We start from the raw sequence: 24085 nt of genomic DNA, 5'->3' as shown, positions 1-24085 counted from the left end.
CAATTTTTTTTGGATTTACCAAAATGACCAACTTAATCGCAATGCGATCGATAATTCACAACGCGATCTCCGGTATCGCAAATCAGTTTTCAGATTCGCAACGCGAACTTCGACTATCACAATGCGATTTTCCAAATTCGTTGCGATAGTCCAACGTTGCGATTTATTCCAAGTTCGTTGCGGTATTGCATAAAATCGAGATATAAAACTATGAAAATATAAAATATTATTATAATAATAGAAGATCAGATGCATAAACTCTTTATAATAGTTTCCTAAACCTCCGAAATAAACCAGAAAGCTTCTCCGTTTGAGATCCAGAGTGAAACTATACAAGGAAATTAACTGAGTTCATATGGCGGTACAATTCCCCAGTCGACAGTTATTCATCGATGGCGAGTGGAGAGAGCCCGTTCTCAAGAAGCGAATCCCAATCATCAACCCTTCCACTGAACAGATCATCGGTCAACTCTTTTATCTTCTATTTGTTTTTATGTTTGTTGGAACTATCTTTTAGGTTTATTAATTCGTGATGTTTAGCGGAAAAAGGTTTTTAAAATGTTTGAAAATTTTGAGGTTTTGTTTTTCCAGGTGATATTCCGGCAGCTACATCTGAAGATGTGGACCTTGCGGTTGCCGCTGCTCGGAGAGCCCTTTCTAGAAACGAAGGCAAGGACTGGGCTTCATCTTCTGGCTCTGTTCGTGCTAAGTATTTACGTGCCATCGCTGCTAAGGTAAACATGCTGTAAACTTAATTACTTGTGTAGCAGTGGCGGATCCAAAAATAAAAAATGGGTCCAAAATTTTTATTACTCTTTCTTTTAATAAAATGGGTATGCAAATTTTTTTTTTATTTTTTCTTCTTCCCTTAATATATTGAATTATATTTAAAAATTTATCTAAAATAATGACAATGCATTTGGTTCCCCTGAGGGGCCGAATGTATCCGCCCCTGTTGTGTAGGATTGTCTGGAATACCTTCATTCTTTTTGAGGTTTCATCATTTTACTTTGCAATTTATATTTTCTGAGAATATGGTCCCTTGATGGAGGGCTCAGGTGTAGGGATGAGCATTTGATTGAGTCAAAAAATTTTGAGTTAGTCGAGTTAACAATCCTATTTTATAACTCAAATTTTATTTGAATTTTTTTAGTCGAGTCGAGTTGTCCAAGCTTCTGTTTAAATTTAATTGTAAATATTTATAATGTTATTGTTATGTTACTAATTGATTCCAATTTAAACGGATTTCTATAACCATATACATATATATTTTTCATATGCAATAAATATAATTATTAAAAATTTTGAGTTATTTGAGTCCTATTTTATAATTCAAATTTTATTTGAAATTTGTTCAATTCAATTCAATTCAAGTTGAGTCGAAAAATTCGTTATTTTCAAGTCGAGTTTTGCTCACCCCTACTCAGGTGTATGATATTATCAGTAATTCCATATCGTGAACCCACGAAGTGAGAGTATGCTTTAGTTATGCTTAACTTGCAAAATAGCAGCTATAATGAAGTTTGAATCATTTAGACCCAAGCATGACTTGACTCACTGTTAACATAGTTCCCTGCTTTATCTTGATACCTACGAACGGAATCTGATTGTGGATACAATAGAACCGAAAATAACTAAGACTGAATTGAACGTTCTTCTATGGCTTCGATTGATCCTTTCCTTCCTTTGGTAATAGATGTAAGCTATCCATGCTTAAAATAGAATAACTTATGACAGTTTTCCTCCAAGTCTTGTCTGTGCCCACTGCAACTCCCTGCAACGACATTTTACGTAGTAAAAGCCGCCTGCAATACTTTCTCCCATAGTAACCTAGAATACACACATGAAACAAAAATGGCTAACTGGTTTCCTCTGCCTAATAGAAGAATAGGCAATTCATTAATTCCAAGTGTTATATGCTGAGTCTACTTCTAGGTAGCTTGTTGAACAAAGCCATCCATGCCGTTGAGGCATGTCTGGCCATATGAAAATGAAACAAGAGAAACCTGCCAATCTGATTTCTCTTGTTTGTGTCTTATTTCCTCCAATCCATAGGTGGCCTTGTAATGATTCTTTGGTGCTCTCTTAAATTCTTGTAAAACTTATCTTTAAATTGGCTGTATTGTTTTAATCTGTTGAGTTTATTTGAGTGGTCCAGATAACAGAGAAAAAAATTGAGTTGGGTAAGCTTGAAGCAATGGATTGTGGGAAACCACTTGATGAAGCAGTTTGGGACATGGTATGCTTATCACACTGATGCAGGATTATTATTCAGTATTTGGTGTATTTTCTTACCTGTTTATTCATTTTATTCAGGAGGATGTTGCTGGATGTTTTGAGTACTATGCTGACCTTGCTGAAGGGTTAGATGCAAAGCAAAAGGCTCCCGTCTCTCTTCCTATGGAGACATTTAAGAGTTATGTGTTTAAGGAACCAATTGGGGTTGTTGGATTGATTACTCCATGGTACTATCTTCTTATTTTGTTGTGATTTTTGTAATTGGAGTATAACTAATTCTGAATATTAAAAAAAGACAATAGAATGATGAGAGAGAGTGTCAGGAAAGAAGAGAGAGAAAAAGGAATAGGCCAGTCTTCCTCCGGCGGGAGTTGGACTGTATTCGTTGACAACCTGAGTAAGAGAGTCACTAGGAGTGAGCTAAGAAACATATTTATCGATCAGGGTCAGGTGGTGAGAATTTTCATACCAAATGTGGTGAACAGGCCAAAGTATAAATCTTTCACTTTTGCCTTCATTCAGTTTGGTAATGAAACAGAGATGAGGAATGCAGTTGAAAATATTAACGTGTTGTGGATAGATGGGAGGAAAATTTATGTTGGAGTTGCAAAGTACCAGAGTGTTCGACCAAGGGTTGCTGGTTCTTCTCGTCTTTCAGTTGGTGTCCAGGAAAATGTTATATTTGATAAAGCTAATCCAAGTTCGAAGGCTGTGATTCCGAGCAGATTAAGAGATGATAGATCATACAAAGATGTCTTGGTGTCGTGCAGTTCGCAAAAGACTGAGTCGGAGCATATAGGAAAAAGTTACGAAAGTCTAGACAGGGGAAGAGGGATGAAGAAGAAGAAGAATATTTGGGAAATGCATATTCCTACTGAAAATTCAAGTTGGGTGAAAAGATCTCTAACGGGTATTGTGAAACATTCCTTTGAGCTGGAGTTGGTTCAAAAAGGTTTGGCTAGTGATGGTTTTGAGTTCAAATTGCGAGCTGGGAATATGTTTGGAACTCTTGTGTTATAACGTTCAAATCAGAGGAATTGACGAAGGATGCGTGGTCAAATAAGAGTAAGGAGTTATGGTTCTGGTTCGATCGGTTGGCACCTCTGTTGAATGAAGGTGGAGTGCCTATGGCTTATTGTTTGGTGGAGCTGTTCGGTGTCCCTCTGTTATGTTGGCAAGAGAATTTCTTACAGAAGTTAGCTGGAAGGTGGGGTTCAGTGGAGGTCATCCAGGATTCGACTCTAACAAGGGAAGATCTCTCGATGGTGAAAATTTTCCTTAGGGTGGAAAGTCCCTTTGACGTCCTGGAAGTGTTTACTCTAGGTTCCTATGGAAGATCATACAAGGTGACTTCTAAGTTGGGATCTACTTCCCAGGTTTCAAATTTCTTTCATGGCATCTCGCCGGATAAATTTTTCGACGATAGAGTCACAGTCGTAGAGTCGTCAGAGGAGGAAGACGATAGTATAAGTTCGTCAGACATGGCAGGTCCAGGTCAGCTTGATGTGGAAGATCGGCAGAAAGTGGACTTATGGATTGATCAGGGATTTCCTGTCGGGGTTGGTGCAGTAGGCGAAGAAAATCAGTTTTCAAAAAGAAGCTTGGCATGGAAAGACATTAATGAAGTTGTGTCAGAAGGTCACAGTTTGGGGAGTAGTAAAAAGGGAGATTATGTTGGGCTGGGTTTAAGAAATAAGGGGGATTATAAAGACAGTTTGCAGGCCCTTTCAGACAAGAGCAGTGAGCCTTTTTCTCCTATCTTGAGACTAGTTCCGGCTGGGCCAGCAGTCAAATTCATTGGGCTCGGAAATGCTAATCAAAAGCAAATTCATAATGTTACTAGCAGCTGTGGGGATGGAGACAAAGACAGAGGCAGTCAAGGCTTATGGTCTGAGGCGGGTTTTATGGATACAACAGGTATGGATGGTGAAGTGGGGTCTGTTGAAGGCTTAAAGTTGTCATGTTTTAGAGCTGGTTCGCCAACTCGTTCTGCTAGTCCTATTTCTTTGAAGAGTGCCCCGGTTGGGAGAAAGCTAATTAAGAGTCGTAAGAGATTTTACAGCAGGTCCAGAGAAAGAAAAATTTGGTTGGATGATCCAGGAAGGGTTTCTAGTTTAAAGTTGGGTAGGTCTCCTTTTTCAAGTGGTTTTCATTCTAAAAGTTCAGAGGCGGCTGGGTTGGCTGAAGGGGTTTGTGTTGATCAAAGAGGCAAGCGCGCTTACAGGAGAATGAAAAGATCCCTCACTAGGGATGCTCTAGACCATGCTAGTGTGACTACAGTATCCACATTAACATTCTCAGGGCTGTTGGAGGAAGCGATTGCTACCTGGGAGATAAGCAGGATGTTGGGCATTTCTTTCAAGGAAGGGAAGAATGTTTTTCTACAAAAAATTATGGATTTGGAGAAAGGTTTGAGTCAGGCTAGCTGAGTCCTAAGATGGATTCTGGGATTGCTTTGGTATTTTTTATAATTGAATATGATGACAAAACTCATTATCTTGTCCTGGAATGTTAGGGGGCTGGGCAAAAAGGAAAAACAGAGAACTGTTCAGAAGTTATCCTCAGAGAAAAAACCAATGTTTCTTTTTCTCCAAGAGACAAAACTTGAGATTTTACCAAGCTCATTTTTAAGAAGTGGGTTGAATAAGCTGCAGGGGTTCGTTGTGTCTCCAACAGCTGGATCTTCAGGAGGCTTATTTAGTTGTTGGGATGATAGTTGTTTTGAGTTAGAAAACCAGTTTATCCATAGGAGGTTTATTGTTGTTTTTGGGAAGTTCAAATTCAACCAATTTAGGTGTGGGTTCATTAATGTTTATGGTCCGTCCGTGGAAGAAGAGAAGGCCAGTTTCTTTGAAGAATTGGGACAGTTTTTAAATGGGTGCAGCTTGCCTTTATGTGTGGGAGGGGATTTCAATGCTTACTTAACAGAGGAGGAGAAGGATGGCAGGTCTCAAAATAGAAATTCAATGGATATTTTCACTCTGTTCATTCAGCAAACGGGGATGATTGACTTACCTTTAATAGGGGGGAATTATACATGGAGCAGTAATCGGGATTGCCCCACTGTTATTAGGCTGGATAGGTTTCTGGTTAATGTCAGCTTCCTTTCTGAGTTTTCTGATATTACCCAATCGCTGTTGCCAAAGTCCATTTCTGATCATAATGCTATTATTTTGGAGAGTGGGGAAGACAATTGGGGCAAGAGGCCGTTTAGGCTGTTTAGCTATTTGATGACTGAGGAAGCCTTCCAAGAGAAAGTTGCAGTGTCTATTAATGAGTTCAGGAGGGTCAGGAAAAAAGCAGGAATTCTGAGCATTCTTAGAAATACTAAGTTTGCTATAAAGACTTGGTCTAGAAATAGGAATCAGTTTCCTAGTAAACAGATTTCTGCTATTGAAGACAAGATCCATCACCTAGAGAACTCTTTTCAGAAGAATCGAGTTTCAGGAGTTATTGATAGTTTATCAGAGCTGAAGTTACTGAGGGATGAGCTTTGGAGACTTTACAGAATTGAGGAGCAAATCTGGTTTCAAAATTCAAGAGAGAAGTGGGTTAAAGATGGTGATCGGAATTCTAAATTTTTTCACACTTGTGCTTCCATTAGGAGGCGGAGGAACGCTCTAAATGCTATTTGTGTTGATGGGGTTATTATCAGGGACCCGGTCCAGTTAAAGTCTGCTGTCAAAGAGCATTTTTTCAAAGCTTTCAATAGCCGCACTACCTTGGAAGTGGAGGATATTAAGTTAAATTTCTCAAGAATTTCAATGGAGCAGAGTCTTATGCTAGAAAAGGAGTTTACGGAAGGCGAAATTTGGGAAACCTTGAATTCGTGTGATAGCAACAAAGCTCCGGGTCCGGATGGGCTGAGTATGGGTTTTTTCAAAAAAATTTGGTCTTCATTGAAAGGTGAGATTATGAATTTTTTCAGTAACTTTTACTTGGGAAAGAATTGGGAGCATGGCATTAATCATTCGTTCATAACTCTAATTCCAAAGGGCTCTAATATTGGGGGTTTAGATGATTTCAGACCAATTAGCCTAGTAGGTGGGATGTACAAGATTCTTTCCAAGTGCCTTTCGAGAAGGTTGAGGTGTTGCATGGAAGATGTTGTTAGTGATTCACAATTTGCCTTCACTCAGGGTAGACAAATCTTGGATTGTTCTTTCATTGCTAATGAAGGTATTGATTTGTGGAGGAAGAAAGGATTGAAGAGTTGTGTGTTGAAGGTGGATTTCAAGAAGGCCTACGATACGGTAGATTGGGATATTTTATTTAAAGTTATGGTTAGAATGAGATTCGGATTAAAATGGTGTGGCTGGATTCGGAAATGTGTGTCAACTGCCTCGGTTTCAGTGCTAGTTAATGGGGTTCCTACGGATGAATTTCCTATGGCTAGAGGTCTTAGACAAGGGTGCTCCTTGTCCCCATTGCTGTTTAATTTCATTGGCGAGTTACTTAATCTACTGATTCGGAAAGCAGTATCTTCGGGCCTGTTCAGTGGTTTGATTGTTGGCAAGGATGATACAGCTCTTAATTTGTCACATTTGCAATTCGCAGATGATCTCATTATCTTCTGTATGGCTTCGAAGACACAGATTCTGAATGTCAAGAGGGTCTTACGGGTCTTTGAAGTCATTTCAGGACTGCAATTAAACCTCACTAAGTGTAGATTATTTGGGATTAATATCAGTGAGGAAGAGGTGTTGCAGTGGGCTAATACTATTGGTTGTGTAGTGGGACATTTTCCTTCGGAATATTTGGGATTACCGCTTGGTGCTAAGAGAAATTCTATAGCGTTGTGGGATCCGATAGTGCAGAAATTTAACAAGAAGCTAGCCAGCTGGAAGGCGAGGACTGTCTGTGGCAGGAAGATTAGTGTTATTGAAGGCTGTTTTATGCTCATTACCCACCTATTTCATGTCCCTGTTTAAAATACCCTCTTCCGTGATTGTTAAGCTAAACTCCATTATGGCCAGTTTTCTATGGGGAGGAGGGGCAGAGGTTAAAAAAATCCATTGGATAAACTGGTCGACAGTATGCTCTGCAAAAAGTGCGGGTGGTCTAGGAGTTCTAGATCTTAATTACATGAATAGAGCACTCCTAGGAAAGTGGTCTTGGAGGTTTGCGAATGATAGAGGGTCAGTGTGGAAAAAGGTTATTTGCAGTAAGTATAATCTGGACCCTAGTTTGTTGATTTTCAAGGAAAAACTACCTGCTTTTTCTTCTTGGATTTGGAAATCGATAGTCAATAATCATTTCAAAGATGACCAGTTCGGAGCTATATTTCAAAGTCTGTTAGATGTTCGAGTGGGCAGTGGGGACAGAATCAGTTTCTGGTCTGATAACTGGGCGACTGTTTCCCCTCTTAAAGAGGTCTTCCCCAGATTATTTGTTCTGTCTGTAAATAAAAATGGGAAGTTAAAAGAGTTTGGTGAGTTCAAGTCCTCAGTTTGGTGTTGGCATGTTCAATTGAGAAGGAGTTTGAGTGACTGGGAACTGGTTCAATTATGCGATCTGATAACCTTAATTCACAATATATCTCTGTCCAAGGATCTGTCTGATGGGTGGGTTTGGAGAGGAAACGGGGTTGGGATCTATTCTGTCAAGACCAGTGTCAAAGCTTGCAGTCCTGTTTTGTCAGTTGATTCTTTTTGGATGAGATTTATTTGGAGGGGTTTGGTGCCTCCCAGAGTGGAGGTCTTTTTGTGGCAGGTTGTGCATCATAGACTGCCAGTAAAACAGGAACTACAAAGGAGAGGAGTTTCAGCTGTTATAGATGTGTCATGTCCCCTATGTAAAAAAGAGGTTGAATCCTCTTTGCATTTATTTTTTACTTGCCTTGTGGCATGGGCATTGTGGATGAAATTTTTGAAATTGTAGGGTGTTAGTTCGGTTTTGCAGGCCAATGCTCAAAGTTTTCTGCTAGCTTGGGAGCATTTGGTCCCTAATTCTAGAATTTGGTCATATATTCCGGGTGGTGCTATGGACTATATGGAAATATAGGAATGACATTGTGTTTGATGGGGGTAGGCTCGATCAGATCGATCTGTTTTTTATGGCAAGATGTAGGCTGGCGACCTGGTTCATAACGAATTCCAAGGATGTCTCTATTCTAAAAGACTCTCTCATCTCTGATCCTACTATTGGGGATTCTTGCACTAATTCAAGGTGTTCGATCATTGAAATTGTGTCTTGGTCTCCTCCTCCAAAGGGTTTTATTAAACTTAATGTGGATGCAGTAGTGAATGGTGATTGGAGGAAGAGTGGTGTTGGGGGAATTCTTAGAGATGAGGATGGCTCGGTGATGGGCTCTTTTCAAGAGCCTTCTGGTCCAGGTCCTCCGGCGCTGATTGAGTTGTTGGCAGTTAAGAGGGGCCTAATTTTTTTTTGAGCCGTTTCATCAGCAGATGAAGGAACGTTTATTGATTGAATCTGATAGTAAACTTGCAGTAGAGTGGGTCAAGAATTTTGATCTCTGTCCCGGTGTATACTCTAATTTAGTAAATGATATTGTTACTAAGTTAAGGGAGTTGAATGGTATTATTAGATGGGTTGCTAGGTCAGCCAATGTTGAGGCTGATAGTTTAGCCAAAGCAGGTATTGGCTAGTTTTCATTTGTGATTTGCTTTTGTAGTCTTTGGGTTGGATTATGTAAAGGGAGTGTTTATGTGTTGTTGTTAAACATTATGTATATTGTGGTTTTTAATGAATCCTAAGGCACTCTTTTCCTCCTTCCGCTGATTGAGAAGCACTTAGTGTTCCTTTAGTCATGAAGGGGGTTTTTAACGAGGCCTACATTCCTATCAAAAAACTAATTCTGAATATTATCATTCTGCTCTGCTATGTAACATCAATAAAAGTATAGACTATGGATCTTATCATTCGCCTTTACCTATTCTTGTCCAATATATCAAAACTATTTTATGTGCATTGCACTATTCTTTTTCTTTGGTGCACTGTTCAGATGCACGAGCACTACATCAAACTAGGCCTCTTTGTTAATTTTACCTTGTGGTAATTGCATGATGATTATCCTAGTTGCAACTTAAATTAGATGCACTCACAGGCTTGATTGTCACATTTGACGCTATAAGGTTTCTTATCAATTCATTGTACTCATACATTGGTGGTGACTTGAAGACAATAATGGTTTTCTTCATATTGTTGTTTTTATTCTGTTTTGAAGGAATTACCCACTATTGATGGCTACATGGAAGGTAGCTCCTGCCTTGGCTGCAGGTTGTGCTGCAATACTGAAGCCTTCAGAGTTAGCCTCTATGTACGTTCTCAACTTAGTTGCAGTATTTTGTCAGTTTTAATGACAATTTGAGGAATATTGATTTATATTTTGCATTTGGAACGAGCAATGCTTTTCATTATGCATGAATTTTTATTTTTTTTTACTTTCAGCACCTGTTTTGAGCTTGCTGAAGTGTTTAGGGATGTTGGTCTTCCTCCTGGTGTCCTGAACATTTTGACTGGATTGGGTCCAGAAGCTGGTGCTCCTTTGGCATCTCATCCCGATGTTGACAAGGTTCAATTGTCATCAATCCATTGAAGCTTTTCTATGACTTGCTGATTTCATTTATTGACTATTGTAAGATAAATATCAGCAATGGCTTAAATTCTAATAATTAGTTTTAAACAGATTGCCTTTACTGGGAGCACTACTACTGGGAGCAAGATAATGACAGCAGCAGCTCAAATGGTGAAGGTATGTTAAAGCTTTAGAAAGAAAAGATTTTTTTTTCCGTTTCTCCCATTTTGTTGTCATAAACAGTTTTGTTCTGTGCATAAAATCATTTATTTACTTTCTTTGGCAGCCTGTTTCTTTAGAGCTTGGTGGGAAAAGCCCAATCATTGTGTTTGAGGATGTTGACCTTGACAAAGGTTAGTGTTATTTGGACTACAATTTAAGCATTTGTTTCCATACTGTTGGACTTGCTTCCAGAAAACAATCCAGAAAACAAATTTTTGAGAAATATGAGGTTTCTGAAACCTATCATGTTCAAAGAACCCTACTGCCTGTTCGTAATTGTTTTTCCCGATTTTGTAAAGTTGTTTAATAAATTCTTGGTGATTTTAATAGCTGCTGAATGGACTGCATTTGGTTGCTTCTGGACAAATGGACAGATTTGCAGTGCAACATCCCGCCTTATTGTACATGTAAGTTGCTTGATGATGTTGTTTTCTCTTTCTTTATACATTTTTGAATGTGTGTTCATAATTCCATATTTACTTTTGGTTCAATACATGGAAGAGGAGTATTTGTAGTAATCCGAAACAAGGTTAACACCATGCATCTCAGAGGGCTCCTTAGGGCATCTTGTGGAAATTAGATAACCATGCCAATTAACTTTCCATGGAATCCCAATATAAAATGTCAAAAACCTAACGTGTGGTCAGCGACTAGACTGCAAAGGCTATTTTGGGAATGCAATTGACAAATAGAAAGCAATGGCAGCAATCCATTCAGAACGATCATCCATCTAATCTAGCTATTAAATCTGAACAATTAGTAAGATCTGTCATCACAACTCAAGCGACAATTTTATGATCTTTCACCTCCCAACACATCACAATTTATTAGTGGCAATGTGAACATAACACTTTATTGCCCACCTGCTTGGCTGTAAATTTGGTTCTGTGGGATGAAAATTTTTTCTGGACTTTTTGCATTTCTTTTTGGAAGACATGATTTCTCATTCCTGGTGTAGTGAGCAAGAGTTGTAAATATAACTTTTGTGTTCTACAATAGATAAAGCTAGCTGATTTTACTTGACCTGCCAGCTGACATCTCATATAACAGATCTTTTATGTTATTTTATTTAATCAGAAGTCTATCCTAGTTGCTCTCCCTTGTCTTCTTGGTTCCCTCTTCTCATTGTGAAAATGCGTGGTCAAAAATCTCAGGAAAACATTGCAAAAGAATTTCTGGACAGGCTTGTGAAGTGGACTAAAAACATTAAAATTTCTGATCCCCTTGAAGAAGCATGCAGGCTTGGCCCCGTTGTTAGCGGTGGACAGGTAAGGGGTTATGTTTGAGCAATATCTATCATTTTCCCTTTTTCCTTTTCCTTCTATCGGAATGGGAACTGGGACAATCAGAGATGTTAAATTCCTCCACCCTGCTTCCTTTTGTCTGATTAATGGTTTTTGTTAAATCCACTTTGGTATTTTTCGTTCTTCAGTGTCTCTATGGTTCTCTTGCTAGGTATCGTGGTGAGTTATAGGCACTGAATTTGTAAATTTGGTTGATTTGGCAGACAATGTTACTGAAAGAGTGGATTGTTAGGCATACTAATACCTATATTTTTCACGATCTGTAGTTGCTCAAATTTTTCTTCATTTTCTGCAGTATGAGAAAGTATTGAAATTCATCTCAGCCGCCAAGAGTGAAGGTGCTACTATTTTAAGCGGTGGAGTTCGTCCTGAGGTATTTTCTGCTTCTCATTATTAGCTTTGCTTCTGTCCAATAGTCCACTTCTCATATTCAAGAAATATTTGGCAGCATTTAAAGAAGTGATTTTTTGTTGAACCAACTATAATAACCAATGTGACAACTTCCATGCAAATCTGGAGAGAGGAGGTTTTTGGACCCGTTCTTTGTGTTAAAACATTTAGTAGCGAAGATGAAGCCCTTGAACTGGCAAATGACACCCAGTAAGTTGCTGAATTCTCTTGTTGAAGTGCAGTAAATTGCTACTTTTTGTGATTAATCTTGTGAAGTATCTCTGCTTTTTTTGGGGTTTTTTATGGTTTCTTTTCCCTTCCCTTCTTGTCTGGTCCAGTTATGGTTTGGGTGCTGCCGTGTTATCGAATGACCTGGAAAGGTGTGATCGTATAAGCAAGGTGAGTGTTACTTGATCGGTAGTTGAAGTTTTCTGCTAGGTATGCAGCACCTTAAGGGTGTATCAGTTGGTTTATATTTCCCCTCCCTCTTTTGCAGCAACTCCAAGCCGGCATTGTGTGGATCAATTGTTCACAGCCATGCTTCTGTCAAGCTCCATGGGGTGGCAACAAACGCAGCGGTTTTGGTCGTGAACTCTGTGAATGGTACGCACCCGATCATCCAAATAATAGTAAAACGGTGCCATATTATTAGTAGTTGTTTGTTCCAGGCTCTAAAGAAACAGTGTTTGATTGGGGGTTTTTGACAGGGGACTGGAGAATTACTTGAGTGTGAAGCAGGTTACGCAGTATATCACGAATGAACCATGGGGGTGGTATAGCTCCCCATCGAAGCTATGAGAGGCCTCTGTGCTATTCCAATAAACCATTGAAAATGAAGAAAAGAGGAAGTAGTACTTTGATGTGTATGAAATAAATAAGGGTAAACTATAAGCTTAGTACCTATATTATTATTACTTTTGTTCTGATTTGGTACCCAAACATTTTTTTTTTCAAAATCATATCTAATGTTTAGTTTGATATCCTATCGTAATAGGATTATTAATGTGGTATTTTTTATTTTTCAATGATGATGTGGCATTATTTTAAGGTCACACGTCAGCATTGCTATTAAGTTTTTAACGGCAGGTGTTAAAATAAAACTTGAACTATCGTTGAGTACAGTTTTGAAAAAGAATAAAGTTTGGGTACCAAATAAGAATAAAAGTAATAATTTAGGCATTAAATATGTAATTTACCCATAAGTAATGAGGAAGTATTGTTGACAGAACTAGAAAATGAGGCAAACTTTGAATCTACTCTGGCTTGGTTTTGGGTAAATGAGGCAAACTTAGAATTAATCTACTAGTTTCTTAAAATTGTAAGAATCAACATTCTAATATTCTAATATTAGAAAACTTGTAGCTTATTATCTCATTCTCTCTTAAAATTGTTTTTAGAATGCGAATCAACACTTTCTTGCTCTTATTTCTTTTTTAGAAACCTTCAACCTGTTAATGTTAATAGTTACCAACATTTTCCAGTTCCGTTTCTTTAAAACAAAGACATTTTTTTTCTAAATTTTTGAAGGAACAAGGAAATGAGCATTCAAAAAGTAGTGATTCCACTAAAGATTTCGTATGAAATTAATTATCAAGCTCTTCCATTTCTAACAGCCAATCATATCATAAATATCGAACTCTTTCATTTCTAGCAGCCAATCGTATATCATCTATCTTCTATGCAAGAAAAATTGGTTTCATTTTCAAAATCAAAATTCTCCCGTGATCTTAGTGGATGATTGTTATACTTGAAGGTCTTTGGTTTGAGTATTTTGAGACAAATGTTAAGGGGATGATTTTTATACTCGGAGATAAGGTAGAGGGAAATGTTACTTTGAGATAAAGGGAGAAGGAAATGTTACATTTATTGTGAGAGATAATGTTTATGATCATCGGCCTATTGTTTCTCTGGTCACCGAAAATATATTATTTGTTTCTGGTAGAAACCCTTAAATCGATGAGACGTTTCGACATCTAATTAATTCAATTGAAGGAGAAGAAAATCTCTTGAATAGAGTTCTAAGCCTTACTACCGAGGTGGGCTTGAAATTTGTTATAGTTCCACCATACCTATTAATAAAGCATATGGAAGATGATAAATATACTACTAAATATCTAAAATTATCATATATTTTAAATATTTTTATTGATAATTTGTCTTCCTCCTTTAAAATTTTAAACGTTTACGTCCTCCTAAAATTTTAAAAAATCGATTCTCTTAACATAAGATTTTGTGTTGGTCCCTACAAGCCGATAAGAAAGGCTACGGTCTAACCGGTGAGTTAGAAATATGTTCAAAAGGCAGCAGCAAAACAGCGGTGTCCAACTCTTTAAAAAGCTTTGGTTGCAACCAACAATCAGTTGATCTAATAGGATGAGGCACTAGGTCCCTTAAGTAAGGCAGGGGTTCAAATCTTGATGTTTGCGAATGGAGCAAACTAGGTTGGGAGGATCGCCCTCGCCTCTACAATACCCGATCTGGATTAATCGGTCAATAGATCGAATATCAGTGATTAATTAAAAAAAAGCTTTGTTGCAGACGAAAAATGGTTGATAAAAGAGCAAGTATTGGCAAAATAGAGATGCATATGTAAGAAAACTGTCTTTCACTCACTTACAGCCACAGGGATATTAATCCAAATGTCGAGAGATTATTTCTGCATACAGTTTCTAGCTCTGGGGTTGCTCCTTATCATCCACATGTTCGTGAATGTTTACCAAGTTTTTATTTTCTTCTTTCTCAGTACAGGTGATGATGAAATGCTATTATATTATATTATATATATATATAGCAAGCATATTACATGCCAAATAAATAGCCAGAGCCTATTATCTTAATAATTTGCAGACAAACAATATTAAAATTTACTTGCGAGAAATGCAAATGCTCGATACTTGATTAGTGAATGAGAACTTTGTTATGCATGCCTATTTTGCTAACACTTGCTCTAATATCAACAGTTTTTTTCTGCTGTAAAGTCTTTTTCAGAAGAGTTGCAGAGGACCCTTTTACTGCTGACTGTTTCGCAGCGTCGTAAGACGGTGACCCAAGTTAATGCAGCCATTCTTATCTGCCAGAGTCACCAAAAACCTGTGTCTGCTGTCGTTGGTATGCTTTATTTATTGGTTTCGATAAGATTATAACTAGGAATGCAAATTCGATCAGTTCAACTCGATCTAATATGATTATTTTAAGAAAAGAAAATTAGATTTTGTTCGGATCAAGTATTACACAAGATAAAGACGGGTCGTAGTCGAGTATAGGATAAAAGAACTCCGACTCGACTCTAAATAATAATATAGTTTTCTTCCACATATTTAGAGATAATTATTATAATAATTTTTAATTTTATTTTTCAATTAAATTCTTATTTTACTGAATAAATTTTTTATATTTGTGACATGTCAAATCGACTTAGATTTAGATTTTTATCTCAAAAGTTTAAATCAAATTTACATTTAGATAATTCCTAAACTCGGATCGATCAAATTTAGATAAAAATTTGCTTCTGAAGCTGGATCAAATAATTTTAAAACTTTACCCGTCGTCCCTAATTATAACAAATTTCATGTCAGCTCAATGATAAGGAGCAAGATCGCTGTTCAAGGGTTCTTGCTTTGATTCTTTTCTCTTCCAAATTTATTCGATTTTACTTTTATTTGAATTAATTAAATGCTGATAAATTAGTGAATTGTTTTAAGGGTAAATTATATCATTATTAATTGAATTTTATTTTCTCTTATTTTTTATTATACTTTTAATTTTTTTAATTTATTACAGAGTTTTTGAATTGTTACTATTTTGATCACTTTGAATTATTTTATTATTATTATTATATGATGTGACATTTTTATTTAATATAAAATAATTTAAAATATAAAATAGAGATAGAAGGTGGTTGGACGCCACTGTCGATCGCTGACGACCATCGTAGATGGTAGCCGTTTACATGGGTCGTTTCGCCTCGACATCCTAAGTCTGAATCTGACCTTTATTTTGTCGGAACTTGCTCCGAAGTCCATGAATTGAAGATCGAAAGTGAAGACGCCGAAATGTTTCAGTCGGTATTCACGAGTTTTAGGATATTTTCTGGTGAAACAACCACCAGATTCGGACTCAGGGGGTAGTGGCAAACAGACCGATGAAATTTGGGATTAAACGATCATCATCTACGGCGGTCGACGATGACGTCCGACCATCTTTTGTTTTAGTTTTATAATTTAAATTTTTATATTAAATAATAATAACAAATGTCACATCAAATAATAATAATAATAATATAATTCAATTATCAAAACAAGAATAATTCGAAAGTTCAGTGAGTAAATCAAAGAAATTAAAAGTACAATGAGTAAAATAAGAGAGATAATAAAGTTTAATAAAAATATTATATTTTACTCTTATTTTAAATAATGATTAAATTGATGAAATATTTAAATAATAAGGATTAAATACATTATTATAAAAAAATTAAAATGTTAAGTAATAAACTGTTGATGATTTGATTGATTTAATTATAAAATATTAATATCTTAATTGACAAATATTTTTATTTAGTGATCAAAATAAAATTAATCTCATAATCTAAGGGCAACATAGATAGTTTATACATTAACTAATACTCTCTCTCTGTCTCACCAATTTTTTCTATTATTAATTTTTGAAAAGTTAATTTTTAAATTTTGATGATTATTTTTAATATTTTAAATAATTAAATTTATAAAATATATATTTAAAAACAAATTATAAAATTATAAAATATATATTTTATATTTTTATTAATAATAAGTTTTAAATAATAATGAGTTAAAAAAATTGACTTAAAAATCAATAGTCGATAGATTTAATAGAAAAAAGAGTAAATAAATCGCAAAGACTACTAAGCATGCCACGTAATTCCAACACGTGCACATGAAAACATGACCTTTTCCTTTAGAAAATCTTTTTTCTTTTGCTCTGTTTTTGTTCGTTTACATCTTCTGTTTGTTTCTCAGGAAACTCTATTTATAAAACGATCGATTATCATTTAACCGAACCTTCTTCCTCAATTTTTTATAGAAAATCTCATACCCTTTGCTAAAACGTAAGACCCCCTGGTTTCATTTTCTGGGTTTCTTCCCCGTTTATTCCTTCAAGTGATTGATCATCATATCATTTTGCTGGTCGTTTGTTTCTTGGATACCCATTTGGCTCTAGATCTTAGATTAATTGCGTTCTTAGGATTTTAAGAACATAAAACTATTGAAATTTGATGAATTTGGTTGTATGTTTCTCCTTTAATGCTTAGTTTCCTCTCTTTCCTTGTATTTGGCTTCAATGCATTAAGAAACAACAACCATTAAGGTGGTTTCATTTCATATTTTTCTTTATGAAAGGATCAGAGAGATTACTATTTGTGGTCTTCCAATGCATATCTTTGAAGTAAGGGTTAATGCTAAAATTGTTTCAAGTGAAATATTGTACAAGTTAAGCCATTTTTATCACTTTTATGCTAACAATCCGTATTTATTATGTTAATTATGATTCATTTTTGGATTGTATATTGTTTATGAATAAATGTTAGAAGAATAATAAAGTTATTGATGCTTGAGATGGATCTAATATGCTTTGTGTTTGTAACCGTTTGGGTTGGTCTTAAGCAGCAGGCAGTCTATTGAGGTTTTTGCCTTTCCTATATTTTGTCAGTGCTAAAGTTGAGAATTTTGTGAACTATATGCATCAGTGTTACTATCTATGGAATTATTACGGGTTGAATTATAGGCTTGAATCTTCTTTTAGACCATTTGATTTTGGCTCTTTTTTCTTTCCAGAAGGATATGAAAGGTCCTAAGATTGGATCTTAGCATCTAGGTAGTGTGTGTGTGTGTCATATGCTCATATTACAGTGAGCAATTGTGCGGCCTTAGGCTATGCTCGTAGGGTTGCTCATTGAAGATACAAGCATGTGACATGCACGAACAGACTTGCTTAAATTTCTCAACCTTTCAACTTTGTTCTGTGTCAAATGTCAATCAAAGTAGCTTAAGTGCTATGAAGTTGTGGTTCTAATTAGGAACATTCACAAACAACTTTAGATTCTTTTGGTTTTATGTATCATGAAATGAGAACTTGCATATTTTAATGGTAATCTAGGAGGGAATTTTCTTGTTAAGAGAGCGTGCTAAGACAAATTCATCTTTTTGGGAATTTGAAATTAGTTTGAAACGATTTCATAGACTTTTTCTTTCATTTTTTTATGTTCTTTACGAGAAATATATTATATTACTTAGTCTTACCGACTTCCATTCGTTACTATTAAATGTTTGCATGGGCATTGAACTTTTGGTGATTGCTCCTGAAGTTATTGCCTCATATTCAAAGTAAAGCTCTTCATGTTCATGGCAATCTTTGAGCTTTTATATTGATTTAAGGATGTTTTGGATTACTTATTTCTGAAATAGAAGTAGGAGGATTACGAATAAGTGAATTAAATGAGTCATATTCTAGAGGTTGAGATCCTGCATTATTTAGAAATGGCCAAATCAACAGATGCATCGAGCAAAGAAAATATATGGACCGTTTCTTTCTCTAATTTCTGTTTTTAAGGCATTAGAAGGTATTTCTAAGCATTGCCATTAAAGTGAAGGAAGCAATGTACTTTTGTTGATTTATAGAATCCTTTGTTGAAAATAAAAGTCTAAAACAATGGCTAGCAGCCGGCGGCTATCAACAATTATTAAGCATTATTTTTGTTGAATTAAGCAAGGGATAATTACAATATTTAGTCCCTAAACTTTAGGGTATTTACAAGATTAGTCCTTAAGCTTCAACTATAAATACCCTATCTCATTTAGCTTCAAAATCATCCCAAAACATTCTAGCTTTCTCCCAATACTAGAGAATTTAGAGAATTTTCTTGAGAGTTATTTTCTCCTTTTTATCAAGAGAGAATTATCATTGTTTTCTCCTTGGTAGATCGAGAGAGGTTGTAATTCCTATTTTCTCATAGTGAAATTCTTCTACCGTTGCCCGTGGTTTTTACCCTATATTATTTAGGGATTTTTCACGTAAATTTTGTGTCTCTTTTATCTTCATTTTTATTTTCTCAAATTATCAGTTGCGATTTTGCTTTATCCGATAGCCGTCTTCCGCAACAATTGGTATCCGAGCCAGATTTGAGTGTGTAATATCTACTTATTGTCTTTGTGGTTGCCACCAAAAGATGGATCCTCCAACATAAGAAAGTAAGAAGTTATTACCTATTTTTTGAAGGTTCCAGAGAACTATTCACGATAGTGAAATAGTGAGAGTTATCCGTAATAGAAGTTATGCCAGTGAAATTTGATATTGAAAAATTCAATAGGAGAAATTTCTCATTGTGGAAATTAAATATGAAGACCATTCTGAGGAAAGACGGTTGTCTAGAAGCTATCAGTGAAAGGCGATAGATTTCACATATGACAACAAATAGATCGAAATGGACGGGAATGCTATGACAAACTTTCATCTAGCATTAGCAGATGAAGTATTGTCAAGCATCGAGGAGAAGAAGACAACTAAGGAGATATGAGATCATATCACCAAATTGTACAAGGCCACATCGTTGCACAATAAAATTTTCCTTAAGAGGAAATTGTACACTCTCCGTATGCCAGAATCGACTTCAGTGACGGAGCATTTAAACACACTGAACACGTTATTTTCTCAGCTTACATCCTTAAGATGTACAATAGGAGAACAAGAACGTGCTGAACTTCTACTTCAAAGTCTACCTGATACGTATGATCAACTCATCATCAATTTGACAAACAGTAATATCACCAGTCTAGTCTTCGATGATGTTGCAGTTGCTGTTCTACAAGAAGAAAATCGACGCAAGAACAAGGAAGACAGACAAGGAAATCTGTAACAAGCAGAAGCGTTGACAACGATGAGAGGGAGATCAACAGAACGTGGCCAAACTAGCAGTCACAAACATGGTATGTAACACCCCCAACCCGTATCCGACCCGGATCCGAGTCTGAAGCGTCACATTGACTTTTCAAAAACCTTTACTTGTATAAAATAGTGAGTAATTTAAAATTTATTATTACATATAACTTATTCAAAACCTTTATCAAACTATTCAGAGCTTATACAGTATATTATTTTGAATACATGCCAACTAGAAATTTATGTATTAAAATACATATTATTCACCTTTCTTCTGATCTGACATTTGGTAAGAAGAACTGACCTGTCTTGCTCCACATTGCTTTTTACTCTTCTTACTTTGGTAACCTACGTGTGAAACAATCACACGCTAAGTCGATGACTTAGTGAGGCAATAAACATAAAATATAAACTATAGCTTGTAATCATGTATGAACCATTACTACTATCACTCATACCCTTATTCATATAACAAATCCCTGTAACACATATGCAATATATATATATCATTATATATAAAAACATATACACACATATATTCCTCACTCATCATTTCTATCATTAGCCTTATTTCACTATCCATATTATTATCATTTATATGTGTTGATCATATCCTCTTGAACCTAACCTTGTTAACCAACATATGCTTCGTGTAACCAAACAATACACATATCATCATATGACTCGTGCAATACACATATCAACATATATCACAAAAGCATATTTTTCACATGTAATATATTTATTGTTATATCTTTGTCTAACCCATGTACATTTATGAGAACTATAGATATGTGAGTTTATAGAGGTTGTGCACTAATGCTGTCAGCACAACTCGTATAAATGCACCGAAGTGCCACGTAGAATTGCACCGTAGTGTCGCGTAGAAATACACCGAAGTGCCATATAAGGTTGTCCCTAAGGACCACATATCATTCCTTAAGAATCATATACATATGCCAAGGATCAAGTATGTGTCTCAAAAGACCTCACACATATTCCAAAGAATAAATATATGTCCCGAAGGACCGCGTAGACCCTCGACTCTTGGCATGCCAACTATACCTCTAGCTCTCATGACACATAACATGGGCATTAATATTTATGTTATCACGCATTCACATATACACATAGTCTTTTTATTACATGTTTATAAGATCACGCGTAGTCAAGTAGTTCATTTCCATATAAATCACACATACACGTAGATCACTTGCACGTAGAACATCTTTATATAATCATATGATTCACTTTCACTTATCACATATATATTTTTTCTTTCATATATCTCATGACATATATCACATGGCTCTTTATTTCATTCTCATATGATCACATAATCATGTAGTTCCCTTCTCATATCACTTTGCATGGTTTTACATAAACATATATCATATCTTATTCATATATATATATATATCCACAAATACATGTAAGCCCATATTTTATTATCTTATAACTTACGTTACATATGCCTGTAATCTTATGACTTATTGTTAAGTAACTCAAATAACATTGTATTATTACATACTTTGTTCCATAACCATATATTTACATACCTTATAATTACCTAGTTTACTCTATTTCACACATAGTCACATAATCACGTAATTTACTTACACATAGATCATTTCCATACCTAACTCATATAACACCCAATTCTTCCTCATAAAGTTATATTATATATTCATATAATATCATATTATCCTATAAGTAAATACTTATCCTATGGTTTGGTATCATCATTTATACTCAATTCCCTTCACTAATATATTATTCTCATATTACTCTATAGTCTAATCTTATTTAACTCATCACCTTTCTCATGTATTCATGTAAATCTATTATATTGATTCTTATAATTGATCACGTATACTATTAATATGTATGGTCACCTATCATATAACCTATTTCACATTCCCATGTAATCATATAGATCATTCATATTAATTCCTATACTTATCACAATACATGTATTCACACAAATCATTTAATACATATTGTAATATATATATATCACATATACCCAAATCAAACATATGCCTATGATCATAAATTAATGCATTCTAATATGGGAAATAGACTCGTCGCAAGTCTTATTTCCATTAAACATCATAAACTAACTTGTATGCACTCACCTGAGCCTCACTAAGTTCCAATCCACTTTTATGCTTTCATCTATTTCGATCGAATCTTGACTTGATAATCGTTCCGGGACTTGTTCGTGCTCGATATCTATATGATCATACATTGATACATATCAGTATTCAATTGATATACACTAATCTATCATTTATTAGACCAAACGAAAGGTATAATTCTATTTCCCTTGAAGTGCATCGATGCATTCTACAGTGTATTGATGCATCTCTTAACATGTGCATCGATGCACTCCTTATGAATCGATGCATAAATTGTATTCGATGTTTCCATTTTTAAGGGTGCATCGATGCACTTCCTATGCATAGATACACACTGAACAATTCCTGGAAATTTACCCTTGATGCATCGATGCACATTGAAGGTGCATCGATGCAAATAGCCCAAAACTATCACTTTAGCACGAAAATCATCTCAAATCAACTCAAATGCTTCATCTTTCATCCCCTTTCATATTCTCAACTCATATACACATGCTTAAACCAATTTATATCCATATAAATCATCTTTAACTTCAAAATCCTATCTTCCTTATGAAATTCAAGAATCATACTCAATTTCTAACATGTTCCAAATTCCATTCTATGGCTTCTAACTTCTTAATCAGACCCTTGACAAGTCAAATTTAACTTCAAACTCTAGTTATGAACTCTATTTCAAGATTTCACCGAAGAACCTCAAATCTTTAATCCCTCCTAACTCCATCATACTTTGATTTTAAAATAACTTATGCTTAGTTATCATCTAATAATCAAAACCCAACCTTAAAATCAATAATTAATTCATAAACAAAGAAACTCACCTTTCAGTTTGGAGATACGGGAGGAGGAAGAAGAAGAAAGAAAACTCTGAATAATTCTCCTTTTCCACGTGGTTCCTTATCTTATAAAAAGAATATAAAAAAATCTTACTTATCAATTGACCATTTTACCCTTTAATTCATTCCATAATTACTAAATAACCTTCATCATATTTCCAATAAATCATTGAACTATTCAATTATCTTACTTTAATCACCAATTTCTGAAACTTTACATTTTGGTCACTAACCCGGTATTGAGGATGTTACAAATCTCCCATCCTTTAAAGAAAATTCGTCCTCGAATTTTCACTGAACAAATTAATAAGAACACATATTCTATTGTTCTCATATTACCTCCTTTCTTAATCTTTTCTTCCTTTATTTCTTCGACTACTTTTTCCTTTATACATTTATTTACTGTCACTTATAATATACATAGTAACCAGTAACCTCAATCCATTCATGTCTTTTCTCTCATTCGATGCTGCATTTTCCTCTAACCTTTCTAAAATTTATAACCATAAACAAACTCTTTTTCCATCATTATTTAACCAAGAACACGACCTTGAATCTTCTTTAAATACGATTCAACATATACTTTAAAGAATCTTTTCACATCACCTTACACACTTTCCTTAATTCTATATCAAAATTATCATCTACACTTCCATATAACCTTTATCGTATCTGATCCTTTAACTTATCCCTTTCATTTCTTTATTCCATTATTCTTTTATTTATTCCTTATACCCCAAATCATATCTTTCATTTCATATTCACATACTCTTGTCTTATCACTTATACTCACCTCTATGTACCAATCTTTATGACATCCTCATAACTTTGATAACCCATTTACTTATACAAAACTTCATTCTTTATCATTTCTTATAGTTGTATTTTTCTTCCTTAAGGTTCCATGCAAATACTTATCTTCTTTTCTACATCATAGCTATCTGATCAGAATACACAACTATATTCAGTTTCACATCATAATTGATTAACTCCACTTTACCTTTTCTTCAAATCTTATAACCTTTACTCTGACAATTGATCAATAATATCTGTCCAATCGAGGGCATAAACCCTAATCAACCAATCACATACATCCTTTCCAATCGAAATTATCTTAAAATTCGTTTACTTAACTTGTCAATTTCACCTCCATTCTCATACATCTTGAAATTTCCGTTATTCAAACTCAACATCATAACTTCCTTTGTCTTATAAACTAATCATTGATATATATTCATTCTCAAACTCTTCTTATCAATCCTCAGCTTTACTCAAATATACAAATCCTTACATCATTTTCCTTTACTACACCACATTACTATGATCCAAATATACAACTGCATCCAGATCCATTTCATATTTGGTTATCATATCCTGACAATATCTTATAATCTTATAATTCCAGTACATTTTTATCACATACTCTGGTTAGCCAACGCTAACTCTTTCCATCTTAACTGCAAACCCTTATCATAAACATACTCTTGTTTATGCTCAATACTATCA

The 24085-nt window shown here is 35.1% G+C and overlaps 1 pseudogene; it reads left to right on the top strand.

The window, feature by feature from the left end:
• Positions 1-294: 294 nt before the first annotated feature.
• Positions 295-12559, top strand: LOC120207718 (annotated as a pseudogene).
• Positions 12560-24085: the final 11526 nt, after the last annotated feature.

The sequence above is a fragment of the Hibiscus syriacus genome, unplaced genomic scaffold (assembly GCF_006381635.1).
Source record: "Hibiscus syriacus cultivar Baekdansim isolate YM2019G1 unplaced genomic scaffold, ASM638163v2 tig00000483_pilon, whole genome shotgun sequence".
In the NCBI taxonomy this organism is placed as follows: domain Eukaryota; kingdom Viridiplantae; phylum Streptophyta; class Magnoliopsida; order Malvales; family Malvaceae; genus Hibiscus; species Hibiscus syriacus.
The sequence above is the reverse complement of the archived record's forward strand: the minus strand, read 5'-3'. Positions and strand labels throughout refer to the sequence as shown.